Source organism: Taeniopygia guttata, chromosome 2 (genome assembly GCF_048771995.1).
Source record: "Taeniopygia guttata chromosome 2, bTaeGut7.mat, whole genome shotgun sequence".
In the NCBI taxonomy this organism is placed as follows: domain Eukaryota; kingdom Metazoa; phylum Chordata; class Aves; order Passeriformes; family Estrildidae; genus Taeniopygia; species Taeniopygia guttata.
The window spans coordinates 6588912-6613104 of record NC_133026.1 but is presented as its reverse complement, the minus strand read 5'-3'; the positions used below and the strand labels follow the sequence as shown (position 1 = coordinate 6613104).

The window sequence follows — 24193 nt, the reverse complement described above, 5'->3', positions numbered from 1 at the left end:
ACAAGGGGTGTCATTTCACAGAGAACTTGGATTTTCCATATCAGTGCATAGCACACACAATAAAACACCCATTGCCCTGCAGCCACAGCTGCTTGTCCTGCTCCTTCCAGAGCCCAGCAGGGCAGCAGTTGTGCAGTGTTTACACTGGGCACAGAAGGGTACCCTGCTTGCATTTAAAACTTCCTCTGAAGACTCTGATATTTTGTCTTAACACAGCAACAGCAATTTAAATTCTGGTGTTAGGTTCCTGACAGAAGCAGATGACAAAAAACAAACTTTATGACAAAATGCAGGGTTGTGGTTTTGGGAAGAGGTTCTTTCTTAAGTTGATGCTTTTCAGTTGTGTGCATGTGAAGATTTGTCACTGGGCCAGTCTGAGAAGGAGCATTTGATGTTTGGGAAGCTGGTCCATGCTGCTGAGAGGCAGGAACTGACTGATTCCTTTCGTGTGGCTGAGTGCTCAGTGCCCACTGGAGCACCCTTGGCTGCTGCCGAATGAGCTCAGTGATCTCAGCATCTTCAGGCTGCTCTAAGTGACTGTGATTTTGCATAAGAGCAAATTGAGGGTGTTCCATGCCTTCCTATTTTGCTTTTGGGACAAGTTTTAATTAATCTCCTCTTGCCTTTGTGAGCCCTAACCCAAAGCACTGCGTAAGCAAAAATAATCAAGATTAATAATTAAACACTATAGTGATTTATATTTTCAGAAGCCTCTACCAGCATTACTTAGTTAATTGTGTCAACATTTCTGCTGTAGATGAGCATTAGGCTCATTTTTTATGTGGGGAAACCTTTTGCTGAAGAGCAGGACTGTGTTGAAAGCATGAGGGAAACAAATGGTGTTGGGATGGATTCCAACAATGCCTTTTGCCAGAATAAGGCAGGATGCCTTGGGTTTGCCTGGCAAGGAGAATATATGATAATACATAACCTCTGTAGCTGCTGGGAAGAGCAGGCATCTCCCCACAGCACCCAGGAGGGCTGTGCCATGCGTGTTTGCAGCTGTGCACTGACAGCTGCAGGTGGTTTCCTGTCACACAGCATGGAAGGTGCCTGCCTGGCTCTCTGCTGCTGTGTAAATCCCTTGCAGAGGTGTTGGCCTCATGCTCATTAACTTGCTGGTGCAGGGCACCCTGGAACCGTCAGGCAGGATTTGTCTGGGGGAACGAGGAAATGCTGTAAAAATCAGGATCAGAATTTACTTCTAATCTGACTGCCTTTGGGCTGCCAGTCTCGATGTGGAACATTATCTGTGGCACATGGAGCACTCCAGTTGTTGCTTTTAGACTGTTCTGGGTTTTTTTTTTTTTTCAGTGATGAAGTTGTTCCCCTGGCAGCATCTCTGTGGTAAAGGCAGGTGGATGTTTAAAGGGGAATGTGGATATGCAGATGAAATGCCAGTGTGAGCAATATTCCCACCCCAGCACTCAGGATCTGGATTTCTGGATCAGGTCTGCCCTGTCTCAGGGTACTTTTCTAAAGGATGCTCTGCAAGCTCCTGTGTGGCAGGATACCAGCGTTATGCCACTACTGGAGTTGGACCATGGTCACTCCAGCTTCACCAGTAGTGGGAAAGGCAGTGAAGTGGGAGGAAGGTTTCTGTATTCCATGCTATTTATAAAGCCACAGCTTCAAAAACAACAGAAAAATCCATGTCACAGTTTTTTTTTTCCAGGCAGTTCCATTGTTTTTGTTTACATTCAATCTTCCTATTTGTATAGAAAGAAAAATCTACAGTGGAAGAGAGAATATCTTAAAAATAAGAAAAATCCCCACACAGCTCTGGAGGAGATAAAAATAAGTTTTCCAAGATTAATTGTTGCAGAGAGATGCATTTGTAAGGTACCTCTGGGTCTGCATGTGTGGCTTTGCCTGGTAAAACAAGAGCATGTTAGAGGCAGAATCCTGGCAATGGTCAAGGCAGTGGGATTTTTGCCAGTGATTTTAATCAGAGCCAGAATTTCACCCTAGGTCTATAATCTTGTGTAATCTCCCTTTGAAGTCACATGGATTTTTAACCAATGTCTTATATAACACCAAAACAATTCACTATCCACCCAATAATGTCTGTTTTCCTTTGTAACCAAAACTAAATGTTCCAAATCGTGTTTTCCAAAACCTAAGATGAGATTGAATTAGAAACCTCTTTTCCTCCCATTTTTCTGAGATATTTGGTGTTTATAGAGTCACTTTGAAACTTTGGGCGTAGTCTTCTGTTAAACCCCTTGTCTGACCTTATAGCTAACCATGTTAAAACTTGATGTTTGGGACAAAGATTTATGTCCTTCCCTTCCAACCTGAGCTCTTCTCTGATCTGAGTCAAAGAAGTCCTGCTTTAGATCTTACAGAAATGCCTTTTAGGCTCATTTGCTGATTGAGAAACTGATAGGCTGCTGAAAACACAGTTTGTCCCATTAAAATGAATACAATTATCAACCTTAATAACTCCTTGTAAGTATTTGAGTTTGGGTTTTTTTCTCTACATATTTGGGGTCCACTAGCCAGTGACCAGCTCTACTGAAACCTGAGGAAATTCTATTTCCAGCTTACATATGCCCAGAATTTCACTCTATCATCAATGCCGCATCTGGGATTTTTAAGACTGCAGGTGTGTGTTGAGCCTGCTGAAGAGAGAAGGTGATATGAAAATATGTTCAGTACAGTAATAAAGTGCTTCCATGTCAGAGACCATTAGAGGATTATCACACAAAGCCACTGTTTTGAGACAAGAACTCCTGTGTAATTTTTGAAAGGAGTTGCTTCTTTCAGATCTTGAAGATTACGAATATTTGGAGGTTTTCAAGACAAGGCTGGCCAAAGCCCTGTGCACCCTGGTTGAAGTTCCCTGTTGATCCTACTTTCAGTAAGAGCTGTGTCTAAAGACTTAGAAATTCTTCCCCCATTGAATTGTTTTATGATCTTGAATCATGCACAGATCTGCTTAAATAAGCATTAATAAATCCTTATCAAACCCAGACTATAAATTATCAGATGATAATACACAGGTTTTCTTTCCCATGCATTTTGGATTTATATTCTGCATTTGCACAGGACTGAAAGCTGGATTTTTGATTTGCTTTAATAAAAGTCAGAAGGTATATCAGTGACAGAGGCAATTCTTAATTCCTGACCTGATGGCCTGGTAATATAGTCTGCCAGAACGGAGGAATTGTAACCTACATCTGGGAAGATTTTATAATTCATAACAGTATCTTAATTCACAAGTGGAATTGCTGTTGACCTGGTTTATATACACATATTTTAATTTTAAAACAGTTGTGGAAAACTTTATGGCTGTATTAATCTATTTTTATTGTCAGTTTAATGAGTTACCTTTTTTACCTTATAGCAATACCTTGGTGGTTTGGGTTTTGTTAAAAATAACCGGCTGACACTTCTTGTTTCTTTGTGGCTTCTTAATTTGTGTGATTTTTATCTTAATATGTTTTTAACTGTTCATTTCCTTTTAGTTATTTCATTACAAGAGAAACCTCTGCCTTTGCAGTTCAGTCAGGTTTGCTTAATTTGCAAATATCTGACTCAAGCTAAATTTGCTGTAGAGCACGTCTTTGTAAAGCCATGAGTTTTCTTTGTTGAGGGTTAACTTTTTATTACTTTGATGTGCATGCTTCAGCCTGGGAATTGTTTCAAGTGGTGGATTAAGAGGTTTGTCTAAAGTACTTAGGAATGCAGGATTTGCAATAGCAGGTGAAATAATTTGTCAGTTTTGTCTGGTAACCTGCCTCCAGCAGTTGTCAGTCTCTGTGGCTGTGGTGAAAATTTATTCTCTCTTTCTCAGCATCCCTTGTACAATTGGGCTGGTTACTTGTATAATGCAGTATAGGATAACTTTAGGAGAACAGATTGTGTTTTTAAAGAATAATTAAGCTCCTTACACTGCAAATTTAACCCATATTTTAAAATTTCAAATTTGGTACAGGAAGTTTCAGACTGTAAACCTGGTTTTTGTTCTCCTCCCCCCAAAAAGGGACAGAAGGCTTTACCCAGTTTTCAAACTTTTCTAAAGTAATGGGTTTTTTTTACAGAAATATAGTTGAGAGCAAAAGAATGCATTAGGCTTAGTGGACTACCCAAGAACTACTTTAAGAAAATAAGAGCTAATCAAGAGATGACCAAAATTAGGACTCAACGAATCTAAATTTGTTGGTTGAAATAAGGCTGCATTTCTAAATGAGAAGATGACCACAGGCTCAGTACCACTTCTGGGGTCTGCCATTGGTAACCTGAGAGTTAAAATCTGCAGCTGATATTTGGGAATTGGGGGCCAAAGGAAGCATGTCCTGCTGTCCTTACTGCCAGCTCTGACCTGTCACCACAATGGCCTCTTCTTAATTGTCATCCTGAGAAATTAATTCATTAGGGGCAGAAAGCTGGACATATAACGATATAATCTCTCTGTCTAGCTCTCAAATTACAGCCAAACAGGGATATTTTTTTTCCTCCATTTCTCTCTTATTTTGTCTTTTCAGAGAGTGCAGGCTGTAGTCAGTCATGTGGCTTTTCTTTTGCATCATGACTGTCAGCACCTGAAGGAAAATCTTAAATTGCCAAGCACTGCTATAAATTGGACAGGTTGCTGCATGGCTGGCTGGGCATTGTACCTTGCCTGTGTTTCTTCAGCTAAAACAAAAGGAATAAAGAATTGTGTTGAAATGAAAGCTTTACATTTTTGGCTGCTTTGAATTCTCTTTCTTCACTTCTACATTTGTAACAAAACCCTTTTTTACTACTTTGATACTAATCAGGGCTGTGTTTCTATATCTCGAAACTCCAAAACTTGCCTTATTATTAAATGTCATACTATGCCAGGGTCACATTTCAGCCTTGCACTCTCAGAAATTCTTTTTTATATAAATATTTTCACGACAAGCCCACTGTGGTGGAGCAGGGCTTTCCTCCGTGTTACCCAAAGAGTGTGTGAAGGAAAATCCATAAGGACAGTGCTGGGACTTGGTGTTACAGTGCAGCCAAAGCCAGTTCACCTCTTCCATCTCCAGTCTTCAGCCAGCTCCATAACCCGTGAGAAGATGAAGAAGGGTGTGTTGGCTGAAGAACATTTATGAGTCAGGAAGCTTTTTGCTTTTGAGCCTGTGATTGACTTTATGGACATTCTTTGTGCTGTGATATTACTAAATGAAATGGGAAGTGCTTTTGGGTTTTGCAAGAATGCTTAGAGGTAGCTGAAGTGTTTAAAGAACAGCCTGGGTGGGATCTTAGCCTGGTTAGAGCATTTTGCTGTGTAAACATAGCATAAAAAAGAGATCTGATTAGAAAATATACTTGACCTGTTCATGGGTTGAACTTTGCTCGTTTTCTGGAGCTCTGTTTCCTTCAAGTGATCCCTGGGTCTTGCTGGAGGGAAAGTACAAATTCTGCTAAAATAATTCCATGTTTCTTGTGCCAAACAAGAGGAATTGAGACGCAGAAGTTGGCACTTGCAGCACCTTGCTCATTCACTGTGGGAGCAGAGGATGGCCCAACACCTTCTGTCCACAAATCTCACCTGGAGTTCTGAGTGCACAGGGAAAGTGGATTTGATGTGTTTGAAGGAGCAAGAATGGCTGTCAGTATGTACGTGTTAGCTCATGTGCTTCAGGGGTTATTTTCTTTATTATGTAATTTATTGAAAACTCTAGACTTTGCATAGACTCCTGTTTGTGGAATGTTGTTTGGAACCACAAATTGAACACTTAAGCACTGAATGAAAGGCCAAAAAAAAAATTATTACAAATTTTGTTCTTGTAAGAATATATTGAAGACTGCAGCATGTGAGAGGGCTCTTGGGGCACTTGAAATCAGGACTATTCAAATATATATATATATATTTCCATTATATGGGGTGAAGGAAACCAGATCTGATGTTACAGAACTATATTTAATTCCTGCTGAATCATCAGACAGTTCATGATTGTCTTAGTGGGAGCAAACAATTCAAATGGATTCAGCCTTTATGAAATCAAAGCCAAGGTCTTCAGCCCCATTGTTGTGACACACCCTCTGGAAGGTGGCTTCTCATCCTGGATCCGAGATCACTCAGTCCAGGCTCTTGCATTAAAGCAGGATAGGTGCAGCTGGACTGGACTGAGGCCATGGATGGCAGGTATGCCACAAATATCCAGCAGGATGAATGAAAAGAGCAGATGGTGCTTCCTCAGCCAGCTCTCCCATCCTGGTCCTGCACACACAGAAGTTCAGGTGAAGCTCTGCCTCTGCTGAATCCAGATGAGAAGAGGAGATAATGCTGCCAATTCCCTTATCCAGGACAACCTTTTCCATGAAAGTGGAGTGTGTGGGATGGTAGAAAACTTAGATGCAGCCTCCAAAACTATCAGACAATTTCTGGCTAAGCTCTTTTTGATAGAAGCTCTTACTAGAAAGATCTACCACTTCCCAAAGCAGCAGGTTCCTCAGCATCCCTTGGCTGTCTCTTGAACTTTGTGGTCATATTGACAGGAAATTATCCCTGCTGACCAACCTAAATCTGCAAATTAAGTTAATTTATATTTGTTCTTGCCTTAGTGACCATGGAGAGTATTTGGCATGTTTATTTCTTGTCTTCTCTTTCCTAGTCTAGAAACCCCAGTCCTATCAGCACATAGACCATATGTGATAATCCTCCTCTGGTTCTCTGCACTGCTCCATTTTGGAGCACTGTGTTTTGAAGATGGTCTGGACAAACAAGAACTAAAATTAGCTTCACAGAAGTCTTATGGAATGGGAAAATTGCCTAAATTGCCTGACAGCTCTCCTAATGTACCCATTTGGATACATTTGGGGGTTTTTGGCAGTTTCAAGTCACTGACTCATCCTGGAGTAGTTCTCCCTTTTAGCAGCCTGGCCAATAGCCGGCTGCTCCCTGCTTCATTTCAGGTGTTGGCTCCCTTCTTTCTTTGACCTGCTGAAGTTGGAAATTTTCCCTTCAAGGGGACACAGGGTTTTTTTCAGCAGGGAGGGGATGTGTGGACCTTCACAGAGTCACTTAAGGGTGGTCTGTCCCAGTTCCTGTCCCTCAGCCCATCACACTGAGCAGGACTAGGTGCTTCTTTAGGAGTCAGACACATCCCAAGCTCTCACACTGAGCATTGAAATTGCTTTCTCCACACTCAGGGAACTTTGATTTCTATCACACACACAGAGAGGTTAAATCAAAGCCATCTCAACAACCTCAGCTTTTTAGGCCCAGTCTCGTAGCTGTGCAACATTTCAATAAGAGGTTCACAGCTCCACACCAGATCCTCTAAGTGGGAATGCACAGATGCCCTTGGGGGGAAAAAATCCACAATATACCTAGGATAATGCCATTGTATAATCCCAAAACCACTTACTAATATATTTCAATTGACTTTGATATTCTTGCTATTTCTTTGCTAATTGCTATTTATTCTAATTAAAACTTTTTGATTTGTTGCTTTCACTGAAGGAACAAGATGAGATTAAAAAAGCAGGCAACAGAAGAGAGAAGTATGGGATCCCAAGATAAAACAGGAAGAAATTTGTTTTGATTTTCTTATCTTTTCTCCTTTTTTTTTTCCTCTCCTCCCATATTGCAATTGTCTTATAAATCTATCATTGTTCTTACAAACTCATAAAATTAACAGTACAGAATAGTTCTTTAATTTTTCAAATTAATTTTTTAATATTATTTCCCAGTTATTTAATACATTGTATTATTACTTAGGGAGCATCTCTTCTAGGTTACTCCATTTGCAAGCACAGTTTTTTCCCCAGTGCAAAAGCAGATGTCTCCAAGCAGCATCATACAGGATTTTTTCCAGATATGAAACAAAGTTATCTCAGCAATGCCATTCTTGCCTTAACCAGCAGTGGGTATGTAAAAAACAGCTTCATCTGGTTATGATGCATTGCAGTTTACTAAACTGTGTAACTTTTGGGAGTACTTCATTTTATTAAGCTGAACTATTGATTACTGCACTCAATTCAGCTGGCTGATTTTTGGTAATATCACATTTACATGATTTCTAGATGCCACTTTTTTTACTCCCTCTTATTTCTGCTTCTTCATAATTTTGCTTGGCCAACTAACACACATATAAACCACAGTCTTTAACCTTCATCTTCATTAGGTATCTGCTCCCCTCTCTTAGGCTCACACTCTAGTTTCACACACAGGATACAATTTGCCCCAAACACATCCTAAAATTCATATATTCCAAAATTATTACATCTCTTTTCAGTGTGAGTGTTGTTGCCATGTAGATCAAGCCTATGAGATAATTTTTTGTTCTTCAGGGGCTGAATAAGACAAACACCCCAGTAAAGAGGTATATGAGAAAAACAAGGCAAAATCCCAAAGTTACCATCCATATCCACAAAAACAAGCTGAGAAAAGCACGTCAGACACCCATGTAAAGCTTAATATGCATCATTACTAGCCAGAGGTTGAGCAACTGAGATGTGCACATTTCTTGTAAGAGCTACTAAAGGAAGTGACAATCTATAATTTAGCTTATTTTTCTATGTAGGAATGCAGCATGAGCAAAGGCAGCCATGATTGACAGCCCACATATAACTCAGTATGTTTCACTTAGGAGATCTTAGAGCATTATAATTAGTGAAAAACAAAATACATGTTTTTGCTGAAGAGCTGTCGCCAGCTCAACTCACAGGAATTGCATTCTCAGTTTGAAAGAGTGCAGAGTTAGTTTAGAGAATTCAGTTTACTGTTATCTCAAATGACATTGATCTTTGCTAGTGAAGGAGCCAAGAAAGCCCAAAATGACCCACAGCATAAATACTGTTTGCTAACAAATATCATATATTAATATCAATAGCAACCCAGAGTCTGTATTACATTGCCAACAACAGCAAACTCCACAGGTCATGTTTCCCTAATGACATTTGTGAATATTTTGGACCACAAATAGTATTACATAAAACGAAATGAATATTTATATCAACTATAGCAACTAAGAACAACTCTGGGAAAATCATCCTACCTGCCTGTAGTACCTCAACACCTTAAAATGGTAATTTGGTTCTCTTTGTTTATCCTACATGGTTGAAAGGTTTTTGAATAATTCCTAAATAATGCCACCTTCAAGCCAAAAAGATCTGAATTCTGGAGCCAAGGCAGCCCAGCAGACAAACACTCAGGGTGCTGGGAGAAGAAGGAAACTTTGAAGCCAAAATGCTATTCAGTTTGAAAATAAGCTAGGAATTTCCCCCAGAAAAGCTCTGCAGCGAGGAGGGGTGGCTGAACTGCCAGCTGCTGGGGAAATGTGAACCTGGACAGCCCTTCAAGGGCCAAGGCATTCACCTGCTGCCAAGGAACAGCAGGTCTGCTCCCATTCCTGAGCTGCCAACAGGCTGAAGTAGTCTTTGAAACACACAGGGTAAATTAGCATTAAAATGAAAAGCAACAAATTTAAAATGTTATGCCGATGGAAGCAGAAAGTGGCCTCAAATTAGGATTTTCCAGGCTGCAACTGATTTGTGGCTTGTTGTTCAATTACTCTGGGTTTATAAGATCATTACTATAAACATACTCATTAAGCCACTGCAAAACATGGTAAAGCTGCTTACCTGGTATTCATTTCTATGGAATCACATACAATATATGTAAGCCAGAGATTACCATCAAAGTTCAGAGAAATGCTGGTGGGGTTAATAAGGATTAACATTCAGATAAAACTTCTCACACCTTGAGTTCTACAGACATGTCCTAATTCATCCTCCAAATAGCTCCACCAGGGAGATAGTGACAAATGCTTCTCCTTTTTAGAAACTAAGGAAAGAAAAGCAGAGGAAGTCATTCCTCCAGAGTCACTGCAGGGGCAAGCAGGAGGTAACAAGCTTTAGATCTTCAGTCACACTCGTTGGCACAAGTGTTGGATCTACCTGAGCCCTTCTCTCACCACAGCTCCCAGACCTGAGGAGAATTCCCCGTCACCAGCACTGCTTCTGTGTCGGTACTGCTGACTGAAACTTCAACAGGAAGACATGGAAATACTTCCTAATTAAACAGTTTGGCAGTGAGGAGAATTAAGGACCAATTCTCCTTGCAGGCTTGGCACATAAGTCTCATTAAAGTTAACAACAGATATGAGACTCGTGTGCAAGGGAAAGTGATTAGAGCCTTAAATCCAATCAGTGTCAGGTTTGCCACATTGTTCCACTTCAACAACTTCTTTTTTACTGCCCATGCTGATGCTGCTTTCCCAAGGAAGTTTATTTGTACTTACAGATTTCTTTCTGTGGCCATTTTTTTTTTAATGAGAAATTTAAACATTATGTGTTCGACATCTCACAGTCTCATCGTTGTTGGGACTCTTTCTTAGGTAAGCTGGTAAGCGATAAATCATCTACACTTTTTTTTCTTTTTTTTTTTAAGCTAGCTGACAGCTAATTTCCTTCCTCTTTCTCTTTGAAGATCTGAACTCTTGTTTTCTAGTTGTTTGTTGAACTGCTGGCCCAAGGTCTGGTACAGTTCTCAAACTTTTGCAGCTCTGTGGTTACAGACCTTATTCTAAGATCTCAGGAACTGCAAACTCATGCCAGAAAGTAAACAGCTCTAACAGCAGGACAGAGAGCAGGGTTTTCTTTATTCTTTTGCACACAGGTTGGTGATTGCCAAATATCCACATCAGGTTTGGGGCCTGAACTGCTTGATCTTGTGTTTGAGGTTTCAAACAAAAACTATTCACGATTAACATAGTGCAAAGCATGTATCTGTTTCCACTTGTTGTCTTCACTAACCTTTTCACAGTTCTTTGAGCTTCCTCCTTGGTCTTCACGAGTTTCACAAGGACTTCTCAGTTTGAATTCCTCAAGGAGAGATAAACAGGAGGCAGAGAAATCAAACTAGACTGGCCTTGCTCTCACTGCCTTGCTATTGGATTTCATAAACCATTTGTTTAAGCATATTTGTCTTTAGTGGTTAGGAAAACCATCTCTGGGGTTGCTTTAGTTGGCAGAGGTAACTATCTGTAGAGAACATGCTGTGCATTATGTATGCCTAATGCTGTTTTATGGACTGTCAAAATCAAAGGAGAGTTGTTTGAATTTCATCAGATGCTTCTGGCTACCCCAGTCCAAATTCATATACAAGGCCTTTATATAAGAATATGCAAGAAGTGTTGAAAGAATACTGGTAAGGTTACAAAGTCAGTGCCTCAAAAGCTGAGAAATGTTTGGACACAAGTAGCTTGTCCAACTTCAATTGGGTTCTTTTCTGCAGATCCATTAGGATGCCCATTCATAAGCCTGGAAGCCACTGCTGGGGCTGTGCTAAGGTACCCTGCCAGGCCTCCAGCTTTCCTCATTGCCACTGGGATACTGCTGCTGTCCCTGCTCTGGAGAGGATCTATCAGTCACAAACACTAACATATTTTCTACCAAAGGACTCCAGGCAAATCAGTGAAGTGTTTTCCCATAGAGTGCAGTCCCCATGTAGATGCTGTGGCACATGTCAGCCTTGTGCCTTCCCCTGTGTTGTCTCAGATGGCAATAAGGACCTCTATTTCAGCCACTGAATGCCACCCTTTACATCTATTTTCTATCCTGGGAATTCAAACATGAGGTTATATGTAGGCATTTGTGGTGAGACGCCTCAGCTTAGGTGTCTTAGTTGACTCCTGCTCATAATGTCAGTTCACCCAGTCCTGTTGCTTTCTTCAGGAGGAATTTATTCTGTTTAATCTTCTGGAGGTGGACAGGATGTGAAGTCTCTTTTGCCCATTCTCAGTAAAGCTGTCTCATATCCTATGCCTTCAGCCACTTTGCTCTGTCCCTGCCTCACGTCTGCTTCTCAATCCCAACTTCCATTCTGTGGATGTCTGAACTCAATTTCAGTCTCCTTGTCCAGCAAGTATTAGATTTTGTCCTCTACCTCTCAATCCCTTGCTCCTTTTGAGATATTCTCAAATACCACAGTTGCTTACTTGTTAGTCTGGCCACATTATTTCCCACATATTCGCTCCCCTTATTTTAAGGGGCTCAGTTTTGCAGTCCCACTGCTGCCAGTGCTTGTTCAATGTAAGCATCCCTGTATAAAGTAGTTTAATTTAGGTTCGTTTTTGTATAGAGAATAGAAATGTTTGCCTTATGCAGTCTGTCCTGCCAAATCATACCTCTTAAACCCAACCCAAGGAAGAGCTAGAAATCTCCCTCTAAAATTCACCAGAAAATTGTTTCTTATATAGAATTATTCTTTGCAACATTTTTAGGAATGGCTTAAATATTTTGGCTGAAGTTTTCTCAGATAGTGCCTCTTCGGGCAGACACAGCTTTGGAAAATTTCTGCTCTTTCTCATTATAGTTTGGCAAGACTTGAAGGCAACTTAAAACAGGTTGTTAAAATAGCAATTGCAAAATACTAGATTCAGATGCAATCCTTGTTTTGAGTATGTGGCTGTAGCTGAAGCCATGCATCAAGCTTATGACTTTGCAACTTGTTTTGTAATGTATTAGGGGCATTGACTTGCTGTACAGCTTTCTGAGTAGCTGACACAGAAACTACCTCTTAGTGATTTTCATAAACTGAAGAAATTTAGTAGTAGGATAAGATCAATATGGACTGCTTTGCCTTGTCCTGTTACTTCATTTCCTCAATTAAAAAAAAAAAAAAAAAAAGACATTAAATTGGCCAGAGAGCTTAGCTTAATGTGCTGAATGCTTGTGGTTACATCTGGAGGAACAAGCTGATCTGGTGGTTGCTTAGGACAACAAAATTAATGTCTCAAAAATTCTGTGTGCAGTGGCACTGGTTGCCATGAGCATGTTGGTGGGGTGTGTGCAGGGATGTTTGTGAGAGACAGAAACTTGGACATACATCCCTGAAGTGCTGTGTCTGCTTTTTGTTCCATGACTGATGCCAGTTCTTTCCAAGAGGTGCTCCTCTGTCAGCGTTGGTAGTTGCCATCTCCAAAAGTTTCATGCTACAAGGATCTACAGAACATTTATTATACCCCATAGGCAGAAATGGACCCCACTACAGTTCAGAGCATGTCACAGCTTCAGCAGAGTGTCACTGAAACCAAAATCCACCACCACGATGTGCTGCAGGAAAGGGGCTGGAGCAATCAAGACTGCTACTAGCTTTTTATTTTGAAATTTACTTTCCCAGCAGGAAGGATTTGTTAGGTAATTTTCTGAAGTGGCCCTGGAAATGAATCCACACATAAAAAGATGAAAACCAACCACACAAAGCACTTTCATGTTGGGGCAGGAAGGAAGGAAGAAAAGAAAATCCTTTCTGTCCTGGACGCCTCCATTTGTTTCAACCTCGAGCATGTGAATCACCTTTTCTTCTCCCAGTGATCCAATAATCATGCAAGAGCATTATGCTTGTCCTTTCAGTACATGAAGCTGAAACTCTAGCAGTAAGTTACATAAACCTCTTAATTTTTGTAAAACCAAAGCATGGAATGGATTCAGAAAGGTTAACCATTAGCTAGGGGGTGTTGCTGGTGCTGACTTTTCTCTGGATTGTTCTGAAACACTTGTCTGGGCAAGCTCTGGCTTGGAAGACCACAGCTAAAATTATCACAGAGTAAGGCTAAGACATTTTCAGGGATACTGCCTGGTCTGCCTTTCAGCTAGGATTGTAATGTAGAGTCTGACATGACATCTGGATCATCATTGACTGGAGTAGATGTTGGACTTGGACCTGGGGAAAGAAACTCCATCCTGGAAATGCACTGCTAATATCTCTTTGGTGGTAGAAGAAAAAAAAAGTGTTGCTGTAGGCAGCCATATAGCCTCATACTGTGCTCCTGTCAGTGTTAGGAGTTGCCCTGATTGACTCTTAGGACAGGATGCCTGTTAGGAATAAGTTTGTGCAGAAGAAAGGGGAATAGTTATTATTCTTACCTAAAAATAAGCACAGTATTGAGCTTCATAGTGCATTTAAATACAGTCCAGTCAGTGGTCACTTCCTTCCGTGACCTTGAAATCTAGCATTTAAAATGGGTTTTTCCAGGCAGTTGTAGGGGTTTAATTTTCTTCTTCCAGATGCTTTCTGCTTCCCTTCTTCCTGCCCTAGAGCAAATAAACCAAATTAGCTCCTTTTCTACAGATGCTTGAGATGTTGTCAGTGTATTACACAAAAATCTGACTTCACAGCAGAGCTTCCAAAGGCAGTGAAATGCTGCACTGCAAAGTTCAAGTGAGATACATTTCTCTTATGCCTTTCCCAGAAACAGTTCTGCTGACAAGCTTTCAGTGGAAATCTGTACCTATGCTCTGAAGAGAGGTAGGCAGACTCTGAACACCGAGGACTGAATTCTGTATGGAAAAACCTTTCATAAAAAAGCTTTAGCTGAGGTGGAAGCCAGTTTATAACGATTTCTGTGTGCTGTTGGTCTCAGCAGGAGGTCCCCAAGGTCCTCCTGCAACTTGTTAAATGGGCATATTTCAGAAGCATTTGAGTGGAAAGCTGAGGGACTGAGAAATCTGTTTTCAAAAACTGCTTTGCAATCAAGAGAGGCAGTGGTCCTGGAGAAACAAATAATGTGAGCTGTATGTGGATGGAAATGTTTATTCTATTTTAGGATATTGTAGCTGGTATATTATGCCACACTCATAATGTTTTAATTCAAATACTAGGACAGGATAAACACAGAAGTATTTTGTAGCCGCAATTCCTCCTTTTTTTCCTTCCAAAATAGCTGACAACTTTTGCATTCTTAAGAAATTGATGCTAATAACACACACAAATAGTAATTAACATATCCTAAAGTAAATAAAATTCTCTTTTTGGAATATATTACTGGGCTGTAGGGGAGGATTATTTTGGCAAGGGCTCTACAGAGGTATCCAACAAGGGCAAGGTTGAAAGCCTTTCTGGAGTTGTTTGCAAAGCCCTCAGCCACTGGCTGTTTGTTGATCAAGATCCAAAGCTGCTGTTTGTCATACTTAATGCTGGTGTTGTAGCCAAATGATTTCTCAGGTTTCTTGGTGCTTCCTTATTTAATGCCATCTTATTATCTTTATATCAGAATTTCACTGAACAATACTGTTACTGTATGTTCTGTTAAATAGGTGGTACCTCTGAATAGAGTTTGGTCTAAAACAATAACAAAGAACAGTGAGGAGGGGAAATTTTAAACAGTAAAGTTTTTGGAACAGCCATTAATACTTTTTCCATTTCATGATAAATAAAGAGGACTTGTGGTTATACCTGCTTGTTCTAAATTGATACTCCTGAATTTTGCAGATGTGGCTGCACAGCCTGGTGTGGAGAGTGATTCTTGATGATAAATCAGTGGAAGTATTATTAGATCTTCCATTAGATCTATCAGGTCTCATTAGACCTGCCACAGCAAAGCACAATTTTGCCCAGGACCACATGGGGAGCCAGCGCTGTTTTCACTGGAAAATGCATAGAGGCTTAAAAGTACTACAAAAGGAAGAAAAAGACATTTTATGAAACACATAAGAATGTGCTGTGAATTACTGAATGTTGCCAAGAAACAAGACTTCAGTCTCCAACCTTCAAACCAGATGATCCTGCTGTTCATGGGATGTGTTCCTGTTCAGAAGCTGCTCTGGTGCTGACAGCTGGAGGGGGGTGGTTGGGCACTCACAGGGGGATTTCTGTCAGCTCAAAAGCCTTTGGACTTTTGTTACCCAATGCAGCATTCTAACATAGTGATCAAAACAAACACTATATAAATGTGGTATTTGAGGTATGGAATTGGTCTTGCCAGGAGGTTTTCAAGATGTGCCTGGGCAAGGGTGCTAGATAATCTCATCTAGGCTCCCTTTCCATGAAAAGTTGGTCTGGATGATCTTTTGAGGTCTTTTCCACCTTGGCTTATTCTATGCCTTGGAGAAAGTTGGATCCAATTGACTGATCTTTTAAATAGATATGACATAATTAATATTCTGATAGCAATTCTCAGTGTTTTTTCAGCATAATTCATAGAATCTCCCCAAAACAGGTCTGGGGCTTGTGGAATTCCACCCCGGTGGAATCTGGGGTGTTTGGGGCAGGTTTGGAAGCCCAAATGTCTGTGGAGGACATTTTCACTGTGAGGAATCAAACAAGTGGTGCTTTGTGTGTAGGTTGTAGTTATTGCTGCCATTTTATTTGTGTGTTTAAGTCAATACTGTGTCAAATGTACAAAGTTTAAAAAAAATCATTGCTTTTTCTTCCAGTTCTACAAAATGCTGAAAGTATTTAAAAAAAAAATTAACTCTTCCTAAACAAATACAGTCAATCTATGATTGAGAGAAAAGACCCATCAGCCTTCAGGGCTTGCTGCAATTTGTCTACTGGGAATAGAATGTGGGTACCCTGCCAGCCTCAACCACAAAGTCATCCTTCATCATTTAAAATGTAGATGTAACAGGGAGGCCATTGAATGTGGGAAGAACTAAAAATATTCACCTGCAACAGCAGTTTTTGTGCATGTGTCTACATTTATATTTTATTTATTTATTTATTTGTTTGTTTGTTTATTTATTTATTTATTTGTGTGTGTGTAGTTTCTCAGACAGATGCACATATATTCACACACATTATTACTCTTATTAACCTGGGTCACAGTATGAGTAAAATTAATTGAGTGACAGTTTACACCTTTTTTTAGTGAGGTGTAAAGGTTACAGCCTTTAAAAGAGTTCCCCTTTTAAATTATTTAATGAACTTCTCAAGTGAAAAAAGCCTGTTTTATATACGTGCCTTAATGATTGCTTTGTGTGCAACTTGTCTTACCTTTAAATAATCCAACCTAAGAAAGCAAACAACCAAATTAAAACCAGAATACTGCTGAAATTGACATGTGTTTCTTCTGATGTGATCATTTGTACTTGCATTTGATTTTTAAAAATTTTGTTGGCTCTTTATTAGTTGGGTTCTTTAATATCAAATTGCATTCACTTTTCTTTAGGCAAATTTTTGTGTCCAGGATGTCTTTAAAGTACTGTTGCCTGTGGTGAATGACTTTGAGAGCACACTTCTCTTTCAGGTGTGGGTAGATTATTTTAAATAATTATTTACATGACCAAATTAGGAAGTAAAGCCTAAACTTGTATATGCTCTTTCTTGTGTTTCCTTTGATTGGTTGGTTGGTATTTTGGTTTTGGTTTTGTTTTGTTGGGGTTTTTTTGGTGTTTTGTTTTGTTTTGTTTTGTTTTTTTTTGGGGGGGGGGGTGTTTTTTTTGTAAATAAGTCCCTGTGGTGGTAATCAAATATTTGATCTTAAAATAACTTCGAGCCCTGGGGAGCATCTTCCCAAGAGCTGGGCAGCCATGGTGCTGTGGGAGTGGATGAAGCAGCTCTGAGGGAAATGGTCCATCTTTATTCCAGAAATCCCTGGGATCATCTCTAGTTACAGTCTGAAAGTCTGACTGCTCATTCCAATAGGATCCAGCATAATACTGTGGCTCTAAGTATTCCTGGGGCATTCATGCCAGTCTGCCAGTGTTGATGTGGCTCATGCCTGTTACATTCAGCCCCAACTGCTGCATGTCTCTAAATTAAATTAAGTGGAGGTACTCATTTACTTCTATTTTGGCTAAGCTGACAAATTCTTTCTGGTGAATTTGTAACTCTGTGTCAGGTTTCTGCATCACGATGTATTTAAAAGTATTTCTTTTCTGGCAGTGCTGACCTACTTTAAATGCTGCAAGGTGCTCTTACCTCCTTTTTTTTTTTTTCCTAACAGCCAGTTGATACCAGCAGAGATCTTTGTACTTCAGCTTCTAAACCTTTGATGATATTTTAACTGTTCATTCCTGTACGTAGGCAGCCACTTTATCCTTTTCTAGGTGGGCCCTTGTTTCAATTCAGAGTTAATGGTTGCTATTTATTGCACACCTACAAAAGGTAAAACCTACATAGAGCAAAGTTGCTACATGCATGGAGTGCCTTAGAAAGTCCAGAATCCCTGACCTGAAGGACAAATTGTCCCTAACCAGGCTGTACAAGGATGTGGGGACCTGGGTAACTCACCTGGGCCCTGCAGGCACAGGGACAACTTCAATGAAATCACTCAACATCCACCACAACAGTCAAACCTAAGTCATGAGGTTCAAAGAAAATAAAACTTGCTGTGAGCATGCAAGAGCATCTTAATTCCTGGATGGGTGTCCTGTGATGTTATTGTAGCAAGATGTTTTCTTTTGGGTAAATAATTAGTGATCTCCTGAGAGCTGCAGATGTGCTGTAGCATTATATGTTCTCCACCACAATCTCTAAGCCAGCCTTAAAATGTTACAGACTGCTCAGGTGTGGCTGGGTTTATGTGCAGCTAATTGCCATCACCTTTTTCTTATTGCTGCCTCATTTTTTCACACTATTCCCCTGGCTTTTTTGGCATTGATGCCCCTATCCCTGTTGCTGCCACAGCCCCCAGGAGCAGTGTGTGCTCCAAGGGAGGGAGCACAGGGCAGCCCAAAGGCAGAGAGATTGAGGAGGCAGCAGCAGAGCTGAGGCATCTCTAGTCCTCCACGTGGCCCCTGCTGTGTCCTTGTGGAAGTGCTGCTCCTTAGAGATCCCACTCTGAAAGCCATATTGCAGAATGCACATTTTTATAGATCCCAATAGCCTATCTGCATACAGATATAAAAGGATTTTATGCTGAAGTCCCTGGTTGGAGTGCTTACCCATAACCCAGCAGATCCTGTTTCCCTGTGGTGTTCTCCCATTTCTAGATGCTGCAGTATCATTCTTCTATTGTCTTGTGGGACTCTTTCTGTCCTACAAAGGGTGTTTCTCATCCAAGCTCTTAAGGGATACAGTAGAAGCAAGGAAAGACCTATCCTGTGTCCTTCAAAACTTTTAAAATGCAATGCCTTTGTAGAGAACGAAAGCAGTGGGGGCTCTGAGCTAGTCCACAGTGTTTAAATCTGGTCATCCTGAATCACCAATTGCTACTGATTCAAAACCTCCCAGATCACCACTGATACCAGTGTGGCAGCCCCTCCACACGCCTCTAACAAAGCTGAATGAGGCACCACAAGGGCACCACCAAGTTCCTGACAGTAATTTTGCTCTCTGGTTTATTCATCCTCAGAGATCAGGACATCTCTGAGAGGTTTCACCCACACCACAGAGGATTATAGTTCAAAGTGTTGGTCCTTCACTCCCTGAATTATTGAACATTGTGTCCTAGCTCAGACTTTGTAATTCTCCCCAGGCAACCAGAGGCCTCCACTGACCCCAGACACTGGCACCTCTCCAGAAGTGTCTCCCCCCTTTCCTCCCCACCATGATGCAGGAAAGAGGCTCCATTCCTCCATCTGTGAGATCTAGACAGGTGGGAAGGGCAGTAGGTCCATGTGGAGCAGGCACAAAGCTGCTGTTGTGCAGCCTCCAGCACTGCCTTTGTATGAACACCTCATCATTTCAATGCCAAAACCCCCTGTGTGAGTCCTGCTGAAGAGCTAGATTTGAGAGTGCAGCTATCCTGCATTTGGTACAGAGCTGGCTGAGCATCCCTGGTGCAGTGTGAGCCATCTTCATTGCAGAGGCTGGCAGGGTGCTCCCTCCCCCAGGAGAGATGGGTGATTGCTCACTGGGGCTTGATGTTTCTCACATGGATGTTCTCCTTCTGGCTTGTCAGCAGTGAGTCAGGAATCCCAGCTACTTGGTTCATTGCTTGGTAGATCATGCTGAAAAATTGCAAGGAAAAAAATGTGGCTGTTTGACATGAAAAAAGGAGTAAACAGTGGATTTTGTTTGTCATGGGATATTTTTCTCTGCTCCTCTCTTTTTCCATTTTATACCATCTTCATCACCCTGCATTGCATTTTTGCCTGATTTGGGTAGGGTGGACTCTGCAGTTCATCCCTACCTCTTACTCTTGGGGATAAATTTTTTGGGTTTTTTCTTGTACTCCCTTTTCCAACTCTTGCCGATCACAGCTGCCCTTTGCCCAACATCAACTCTGAGAGGCTACTTTGGCTGTTCTACTAAGAGCTGATATCTTATGGTGCAGTTTAGGACTTTTCTCCTCCCCATTTCATCTTCCCCTTGGGCTCTGCTGCTCTCCCAGCTGCTGCTGTGGCTTTCCCTGCCCTTCAAGGACTTGCTTCTCTCATCTGAGCATTCCCCAGGTGCTTTGGCTTCTTGGCTGGGGGCTCCACATCTTGTGTTGCACATTGCTTTTGGTTGCTGGTTGTGCTCAGTAGGAGTGGGGATATGGCAACCATGAATATGATGGCTGTGTTGGCTGTAAAATATATGAAAAATCTTTCTTAATTACACTCTGGACAAAAGCCCTGCCCTGCCATGCAGAGCTCTGGCTCACCATGCACTTCGATAATTGCTGTATCTGCTGTGTTCTGAAGTGATATCTTCACAGACAGAAGCTCCATTGATTTCAAGGCACTGTTTGCCTCATAAGAAAAAAGAAACTATAATGGAAGCTGGCCCCATGAACTCATCTAATTTATGTAGTACTTACAAACCCACCATATCTTTCTGGAAAATTATGGAATATAAATAACAACAACCAAAAGCCAGACAATTTCAGTCTCCTCTGGGAAATTGTGGAAGGTTGCTGTACTGCCAGTTAGAAATTTATTATACTTTAGGCTTGTACTTGGACTAAAAGGATGAAATTGAGTTGGTGTTTTGGAACAGTTCAAGGAAATTGTGCAGGAATTATGTGCAGTCAAATCTGAAGCTGATTGAGGGGTCTGGCTCTGAATTTTTGAAAGCCAAACTCTTCAAATGGAAAAATAAAGCAGTACAACAAGGCCTGTTTCAGTTGGGCAGGGAAATCTGTAGCTTTATGCTGGTGGAAATGTGACAGTCATAAATCTGCTTTGCTCAGAGTTTGGTCTTTGGGCCATAGGTGAGTGTGTAATTCACAGTTCAAGGCACGAGCAGGAGTTGGTGATTTGCTTTCCCTCCAGTGCTATTCTCTGGTAAAGTGGGAGAATACTACAGCCAGTCCAAATATGTAAGTGATCTAGAAGTCCTCTCAAAGGAACTTTTTTTTAAGACACATGGTTATAAAATTAATAATGACTGCTGAGCTTGAGATGTAAGGACTTAAGAATTGGGAAGAAAAAACCTGAAAATATCTTAAAAATCATTGTCATGAAATGCTGATTACAGAAAGCATTTTCTGGAACCTCCTGAATTGTCCTTAATATATAACGAAGCAAGGAAGTGGCTGGAGTTTTGGATCCCTGTTCATAGAGACTCCTAGAACTTGATGGTAAAGTGTGGTTGAAAACATCATCAAATAACTTTATTTGTGTGATTTCCCATATTGCACTGTCTTGTGCTAGATGATGTGCTGTAACTCACTGCTGCTTTTAGTCACTGAGCCTCAGCATCTCTGATAGAGCACAGGCACTTGAAACCCCAATGTGAAACAAGGTATTTGTTCAGAAATTAATTGGTTTCTCTCAGATCTTCACCACTTGTTTATGCAGCCACATATGGGCTCAGGTATTCAGTATGGGAATATTTAATAAAGAATATATAAATATTTACATAAATGTGATTTGGGTACTTCGGGCCTGTAGATTCAAGAATCACTTGGGCTTCTTTGGCAGGAGACATCCACATGAATGTGAGTAGTCATTAAGTAATGGTAAGAAATTATAGCAAAAAAATCTCCCTGCCTATTTTTCACCCCAGAAGGGTGAAAGAAAATGGCAAATTATTCAATGTTTTTAATGGTTGTCAGAAATTGGACAGAATCCAAAAACTAGTTCAGCAAATATTTATGAAATGGTATCTAAACCATTAACTGTTCTGCCTATCTGAGATGTAGTTGTGCAATCTGTTTCATACTCCTTATCCAAAGGTGGGGGAGGAAAAGGCAGGTTTTTGAAGTAAAATTTGTGCCAATCAGACTTTGAAACCAGAAACAGGTTTAAGATTATTTTTTTACAAAAACACTTAAATAGGTCTGGATGATTCTTGGCATTGGCTACATCCAACTGAGCCTGTGAGTGTTTTGAAAGGGATGATTTAGGGATATGGAACATTTTGCTGGCTGTTAATGCCCCTTTTTATTTGATCTGATTGCTAATCAGAACAAGCCTTAGAAGTTACCTATATAGAGAAGCATTTGACCTGAACTGTGCTTTGCAGGAGAACCCTTTATATTCCACTATGAATCCATTCTTCCTTTTTACCCTCTCTAGGTCAGCCACAGATTCTTTCCTTTCTCCTACAGCTTGAGGAGGAGAGACAAAATGTGTTTTACTTGCTCCAACTGGTTGACTGGTTTCTCTTGTACCCTTTAAACATAATTTAAGAGGAAGATTGTTTATTTTCCTAAACTATTGTACATTCTGCATGCATAAAATATTAATGTAGCTGGGGACAAATCTTCTAAACACCAAATATTTGTGCATTTTTCTGTTATAAAATGCTGCCAGTGATCTTGTCTTGAAAGGATTCAAGTAATTCTTTTGTGAGTGAACACTACGTATCATTTTCAGCTTTTTGGCTCCCAAGGGGCTTTTGTTATCAGAGGCACTTAGCACACCGAAGGAAGAGAGAGCAGTGGATGGTTCCTAGGATGTGCTGTCTGCCTGGCACACGAGGGGTGTCACCTGGACCTCATCTCTTTCGCTGCTGAAGTACTGCCCAGCCTCAGTGGTATTTATTATTTGATGTAGCAGAGTTAAGGTCGGTGTTGGCTGCACCCTCTTGCAAAAGAGTGCAGCATCATCCAGTGAATGGGATGAATAGACTGAGAGTGATGTGTAAGCCAAGTCCACTCCACTGATCTGGTGGTTTAGTGACCTGGAGTCATTCATTAAAGCAAACCCTCCATCTTAGGGAGTTTTTCAACAGATCATCAAAAAAGGTATTTTGAGATGACCAAGAAAGGACTGGTAATGCTCCATGGCTCAAGATCTGACCACCTGTTTCTCAGAGAGGTGTCAGCTCATTACATGGTGTTTTGATGCCTCTGTCCAAGTACTGGAAGCTGCAGAGATGACCTTTCTGCCTTTTGCTTCATTCTAGCAGAGGTGTCCTCATCTGAGCCAGCCTTTGATAGCATCTTGGCCAAGGATGTGTCCCCATGGTCTGGGGAACAATTTCATTGCCAGTGAAGGACACTGTGAGACTGGTTGGTGGAGTAATCAAAGCTGAATGGGGTTATAAAAGAGCGATTTAGCTTGATGAAGAAGAAAATTCAAATCCCCACCATCCCTCAGCTCCAACTGGGAGAGTTTGCATTGCTCTGCTGAGCACTTGCTCACGTGGTGCCCTTTCAAAATAACTATTATCTTTTTTTTGGATGGTGATACTTTTGATGGTTATACTTTGTGCTCAGGCACTTTATTTTCCCAGTGAGGTCTTTATAATAAATTAAAAAGTTTTTAATTAAGTCTTTATTAATAAATTAAAAGTCGAGTCATCCCCTGTTCATGCTGCAGATGGGAAAACTTAAGCCCAGAGACATAATGTGACTTTTGTGCATCTACAAAGTGGAGCTGTGGTTAAGTGGGGAATAGGGTTGTTATGGATCAGCAGAGACTCCAGCCTTGAAAATGCGTTTGCTGCTCTGTGCTGCCTTCCCCAAAGTATTCGATACTGATGCAGACGCGGCCTCAGTCATCTGAAACTTCTGCTATTGACGACGGGATCTTTTTTTACCCCTTCAGACCGCATTAAAAACACCTGCGGTTATTTGAACCGTCCAACTGCACCCCGAGCATCTCCCTAGCGCATCCACAACGCGGCTGAGTGACCTGGCCGAGCCCCGCCCGAGCCCACGGCCGGTTCTGCGGGCGGGGAGAGCCCAACCCGGCCGGGGAGAGCCGAACCTGGCCGGGGAGAGCCCAACCTGGCCGGGATGCTCCGGGGGATTTTGGCAGGGAGCCCTGGGCGGGGACAGCCCAACCTGGCCGGGGAGAGCCGAACCTGGCCGGGATGCCCGGGGGATTTTGGGCGGGGGGAGCCGAACCTGGCCGGGATGCCCGGGGGATTTTGGCAGACAGCCCTGGGCGGGGAGAGCCCAACCTGGCCGGGGACAGCCGAACCTGGGCGGGGAGAGCCGAACCTGGCCGGGGAGAGCCGAACCTGGTCGGGATGCCCCGGGGGGATTTTGGCCGGGAGCCCTGGGCGGGGAGAGCCGAACCTGGCCGGGATGCCCGGGGGATTTTGGGCGGGGAGAGCCGAACCTGGCCGGGATGCCCGGGGGATTTTGGGCGGGGAGAGCCGAATCTGGCCGGGATGCCCGGGGGATTTTGGGCGGGGAGAGCCGAACCTGGCGGGGATGCCCGG

General features: G+C 41.6%; 1 protein-coding gene across 1 annotated transcript in view; it reads left to right on the top strand.

Moving 5' to 3' along the window:
- The window catches only part of PRKAG2 (protein kinase AMP-activated non-catalytic subunit gamma 2), a 212164-nt gene that overhangs the window by 27281 nt on the left and 160690 nt on the right, over window positions 1–24193 (top strand). The window lies entirely within an intron of this gene.